The sequence below is a fragment of the Scyliorhinus canicula genome, chromosome 4 (assembly GCF_902713615.1).
Source record: "Scyliorhinus canicula chromosome 4, sScyCan1.1, whole genome shotgun sequence".
Taxonomy (NCBI): Eukaryota; Metazoa; Chordata; class Chondrichthyes; order Carcharhiniformes; family Scyliorhinidae; genus Scyliorhinus; species Scyliorhinus canicula.
Window position 1 is genome coordinate 205,304,999 of NC_052149.1, and position 6,145 is coordinate 205,311,143.

The following is a 6,145-nucleotide window of genomic DNA, read 5'->3' on the forward strand; positions in this document are numbered from 1 at the left end:
TAGACGCCAGGTGGAAGGGTTTCCCTTGCTCCCCAGTAGGGGGGCGAGCGATAGGGTGCTCTCGGGGGTCTGGGTCGGAGGGGGGAGGATATCGGACATATACAAAGTAATGCAGGAGGCGGAGGAGGCATCAGTAGAGAAGCTGAAAGCCAAGTGGGAGGGGGAGCTGGGAGAGCAGATAGAGGATGGGACATGGGCTGATGCCCTGGAGAGGGTTAATTCTTCCTCCTCGTGTGCGAGGCTTAGCCTCATTCAATTTAAGGTGCTACATAGAGCCCATATGACGGGGACAAGGATGAGTCGGTTCTTTGGGGGTGAGGACAGATGTGTCAGGTGTTCGGGAAGTCCAGCGAACCATGTCCATATGTTTTGGGCATGTCCGGCACTGGAGGAGTTCTGGAAGGGGGTGGCAAGGACGGTGTCGAGGGTGGTGGGATCCAGGGTCAAACCAGGATGGGGACTAGCGATCTTTGGGGTTGGGGTGGAGCCGGGGGTACAGGAGGCGAGAGAGGCCGGAGTACTGGCCTTTGCGTCCCTAGTTGCGCGAAGAAGGATACTAATACAGTGGAAGGACGCGAGGCCTCCAAGCGTGGAAACTTGGATAATGACATGGCAAGCTTTATTCAGTTGGAAAGGGTCAAATTCGCCCTGAGAGGGTCGGTACAAGGGTTCTTCAGGCGGGTGGCAGCCTTTCCTCGACTTTTTGGCTCAAAGATAGGGTACAGAGGTCGCAGCAGCAGCAACCCGGGGGGGGGGGGGGGGGGGAGGGGGGGTGGCAACAACGGGTGTGGTGGGTTATTACGGTTGTAATGCGGGCAAATTTGTTCGCAGTTCATGTCTGATGTTGATTGTTGCTTTGTTTGTTTTTGGGGAGGGGGGAGGGGGGGAGGGACAACGCGCGCGCGAGTTCGGGCGGGGGGGGGATATTTGTTAAGAGGGAATATTTTGTAATATTCTATAGTTAGTTGGGGTAAATATTTTCATGTAAAAAAAATTTTCAATAAAAATTATTTAAAAAAAAAGAAATCAGACTGAAGTAACATGGAGCACTTACTGAACTAATTGAGGTGGCATATAAAATTCTCAAAATATCAGTAAGCACCATCAACATACCTTTGTTTGATTAACAATATCACAGATTGTTCAAGGATCCAAAGTTTATAGGTGAAGAAAAATTAAATTGCCTTTACTGTAAGAGAAGCAATTAAGATAGCTGCTTTCCAAGTGATAGTATTGTATCCAACAGATTAAATACACTTTTATTTTGCAGACTTTAACGTTTCAGCTGCCACGTTTTCTTAAAACAGACAACAAATCTGAGTAAGAGAACTATTTTGTAGTAACTTGCAAATCTTATTCCCGTCTCACCCCTTTGCTTGCTGCTCCACATTAGCTCACAGGTAAGCAATTTCTTAATTTTGAAATGTTTATCCTGGTTTTCCATTCCCTGCACTGCCCCTCCTTATCTCTGTAATCTCCTCCAAACGCACAACCCTCCCAGTCCCCTCGTAATTCTGGCCTCTTGAGCAAGTCCTATTTTAATTGTTCCACCGTTGGTTACCAATCTTCAGTGGTCTAGACCATTAGCTCTGCAATACCCTCCCTACACCTCTCCACCTCCACATCCTATTTTCCCCCTTTAAAACACCCCTTAAGGCCCACCTGTTCGACCAAGATTTTGGCATCTGACCTAATATCTCCTTACGCGACTTGGTTTTTGTCCTGAGACTTTCCTTGGGATATTTCATTCTATTAAAGACTCTGTATAAATATAAGTTGTTGTTGTTAGCTCTGTTTTAAGAGTCGGGGCATCAAATATTGATTAATTGCCTAAAACTCTTACCTGCAAGCTCTCTATAAAACTAAGTGGATTTCTGTATGCATGAGTTGTTCATTTTATTTGAATGAAAATGAAGACTACAGTCTTCATTATAGGTTATTTTCTCATTTTAAAAATGTTTCTTGCTACCACATGCCACACATTGGTTTGATGAAATCAGTGGAGAAACTAACATATTCCTGGGCCTTGACAACAACTTCTGCAACAATTTCAAGACTGCCCCACAGAATTTCCTTCCTTTCCGCCACTAATCCTTCGTGGCCATAAAATGCCCTTGTTCCAAACAGTGGATGGATGTTTTCCTGGCCTCGGAGTGATGGGATTGGAAGTGGAGGGGGACCAGGAAAATAGCAAGAAGCCTTGACGCATTCTCGCTGCCAGGAAGGCTTACCAGAGGTGAGCCAGGCTTCCTGCTGAACAAAGCCAATTTACATTATTAAGTCATCAACTAGAGCCAACTTAGAGGATCTGCAGCAATTCGCCCCAATATCCAATTCCACAAACTAAACACCCCACTCACAAAGATATTCCCCACCATTAATCCCCCCCCCCCCCCAACAGCATGGGATTTCCCCACTCCAACCTGACTCTCCGACCCGAATTCCAACCTCTGACGTAATCCCCACCCTAACCCCCCTGAAGTCAAACCCCCCCCCCCCCAAAGTCTGAGCCCCCACCAAGTCCAATCCCCCAATGTTTGATCCCCAATGTCCGGCCCTGCCGATGTCCAACCTCCATCATGCCCGACCCCCAGCCCATGTCCAAACTCCTAACCCTCGCATCCCATTCACTTACTTTGACATTTACTTTCTCCATGGCCTGTTATTTTCAATGGAACCTTTAAACTCACTTTCTTTACGGCAAATAGTGCTGTAAAAAATGGCATGCGTCCTCCTTTGCTCCAGTTCTTTTACACTTCAACACTGGAGCTATGGATGCCCTGCACTGCCTGAATCTCACTCGACCTGAGTCAGGAAGGTCGGGTCAGACAGGCTGTTAATAATTTTAGTGCAGGTAAGTCGGCACGGAATGGCAGTCCGATGCTGATTTCCACTACAAGGAAGTTATGACTCATAGATGTGCAGCTGGATTCTCCGCTGGCGGGATCCTCCATTTTGCAGCAGTGCACTCAAGCCCGTGGATTTCCTGATGGCATGGGGTTCCCATAATGGGAAACCCCATTGGTTGGATGCTGGGATGGAAAATCCCGCTGCTGGCGGGACAGAGAATCCCGCCCGTGGAGTTTGTAAGATTATTATGTTTAGAAACTGTCTCTTTAACTTCAGCTGAAGTGATGGAAGACGGAGGCTCACGTGGCCTGTTGTGAATTTTCCTCAAAACAAACTTGGATAGCTTTCTTGTTAAAGGTTAAGGGGGGAGGCGAGGGACCACATGTTGTCTTAATATGAAGAATATCCAAGATATATATACATGTAAGCAATGGCGAGGGTATCTGACATTGAATAGACTGTACCATTTGTGAAAATTTAAATGAGACCGGAACATTCACCCAGCTTTGGTGAAAGGGAAGAATTTGCAGTGTATTCCTCACTGTGAAAATCAGTTTGGGGATTGGACGTTATCTGGGTGCAAACGGAAATAAGATGCAAGATATGGGGAGCTGAGATACCTTTGGACCAGTTCCTGGAAAATCGAGTATTCACTTAAGGGACATTACAAAGTGTAATGCGGAGGAGATGTTTTTGGATGTTTGAAAGTTAAATGCGGGATCTTTTCTGCAGTTGACAGTAGAAGTTTCCTACTGAACAGCATCCATCTTGCACCATCTTTTAAATGTCTTTCGAAAAGTTATTGGGATCACAACATGGTTCATTTTTGTAAACCTTTACTTTTGCTCATTCAGTGTCACTGGGTTAAGATCCTTGGAACTCCCTCCCTACTAGTTCACCAACATCTCGAGGGCAGTTATAGGTGAGATAAAAATCCTGGCCTTGCCAGCAATCTTCACAACCTAAGAATGAATATAAAAAAATATCCTGGTGAATTTAATACATATCTGTATTTAACTACATTTGGAGAAGAGCCACTTTAATTGCTTGACTTACTGTAAGAAGTTTATTTTTCTAGATCTATAAACTTTGGATTCATGAGTCACCTATTATGCTGTTTGATAACTGGAAATATGTTGCATCACTGTGCCAACTACCATTTCTTTTATTGTCCCTGAAGTTGAAGTTACCTCTCTCTTTAACCCCAAAGACATCTCATGGAAGCCAACAATAATTTTTTCTGCACAAGGTTCAACCATAAATCTGCTTTATTGTCTCTAACCACCTGGCATGGTGACCGTGAAAGTTTGAAAAATACAGAAATAAAAACTGATAATTTGGGGTTAAACTCAGGAAACCTCTTGTTCAAAACAAATCTCTGAAAAGAGTTGCAGAACTTTGGATTCCTCAGAGCGATTTAAAATCTTCATTTAATCAGGGAACACAAAATGAAATGTTAAACTTTGGAAACAATGTTTTTGTGCTTTATGATAGTCACCTGATACCTGAGAGTAAGTGACAGCACATTCACAGGAGGCAGCTTTGTGCCCGCATTAGCCATCAGTGAGAATGGCGATATGGGTGCAAAATATCGCAGGAGTTTGGAAACATGGGGCGGGATTCTCCTGTACCCGGCGGGGCAGGGGGTCCCGGCAGGACGGAATGGTGTGAACCACTCCGGCGTCGGCCCGCCCCAAAGGGCTAGGTCCATGCTCCGGAGTGGTTTGCACCCTGCCAGCCAGCATGGAAGGCCTTTGGCGCCATGCCAGCCGGGGCCGAAGGGACTCCGCCGGCAGGCGCGAGTCCGCGCATGCGCGGGAGCGTCAGCGGCTGCTGACGTCAACCCCGCGCATGCGCAGGGGGGAGTTCACCTAAGCATCAGCCATCGTGGAGGCTGACATGACTGATGCGTAGGAAAAGAGAGCCCCCACGGCACAGGCCCGCCGGCGGATCAGTGGGCCCCGATTGTGGGCCAGGCCACCGTGGGGGCACCCCCGGGGCCAGATCGCCCCGCACCCCCACCCAGGACCCCGGAGCCCGCCCGCACCGCCAGGTCCTGCCGGTAAGGGACCCAGTCTAATCTACGCCAGCGGAACTGGCAAAGAACCAGCAGGACTTCGGCCCATCGCGGGCCAGAGAATCGCCAGGGTGGGCCGCTGTGAGCGGCCGCCGACTGGCGCGGCGCGATTCCCGGCGCTGCCGAATCTCCGGTGCTGGAGAATTCGGTGGACGGCGGGGGCGGGATTCACGCCGCCCCCTGGAGATTCTCCGACATGGTGGAGGGTTCGTAGAATCCCACCCATGATTCTTGCCAATGAGACCGCATTTTCCGATTTTCCATGCTCTTGGCAATGAGGTTCCACCCATAAAGGGCGATATCCACATTGTAATACATTCACGTATAATTAACGGGCCTTCCCTCCGCTACATGATCCCCTCTCAGTGAATATTCATAGTCATGCTGGTGAGGTATACAACACCTATTTAAAAAAGTGAATCAGTCAGGGGGAAGCCCCAGGGGATGTAAAGGTGAGTATAGCCAGCGGGTGGAGAGGGACATGCCTGGGCAGTGCCCTGGCACTCTACCTCTCTAGCACTGTGAGTGGTGGGCCATCTGGGCAGGCCTATGGGAGGGGTTCCCCTTATCTGTGTGGGGAGGGTTGATGCCTGTGAATGGGGAGATTGCATCTGAGAAACTATGATGTGGAGATGCCGGCGTTGGACTGGGGTGGGCACAGTAAGAAGTCTTACAACACCAGGTTAAAGTCCAACAGGTTTGTTTCAAGCACGAGCTTCCGGAGCACTGCTCCTTCCTCAGGTGAATGAGGTGTTGTTCACCTGAGGAAGGAGCAGTGCTCCGAAAGCTCGTGTTTGAAACAAACCTGTTGGACTTTAACCTGGTGTTGTAAGACTTCTTACTGTGCATCTGAGAAGGCAGTGATGGAGAGGTGGAGGCGAGGGGAAGAGGCGGGAAGAGTGCCCCCGAGACTACAGTGCTGGGAGGGGGGTCAGGTTGCCCTGATGTTGGCATTATAGGAGAGGTGCCTTGATGTTGACGTTGTGGGGGTGGGAGATCCCCTGATACATATGTGTGGTGAATGTAATATATATGATATGATAATTCACACTGTCTTTGTACGCGCAGTAGCGTTATCCAACCACTAGGGGGAGTAGCTCTGAGAGTACTCAGGAACTTATACTGGGCTCCACCCTTGGCTCCGCCCATGACTCCTCCCCCTAGTGCTGCTGTATAAATACCCTTGTCCAGAGTCAGCCTGAGTTCACTAAGAGTTCA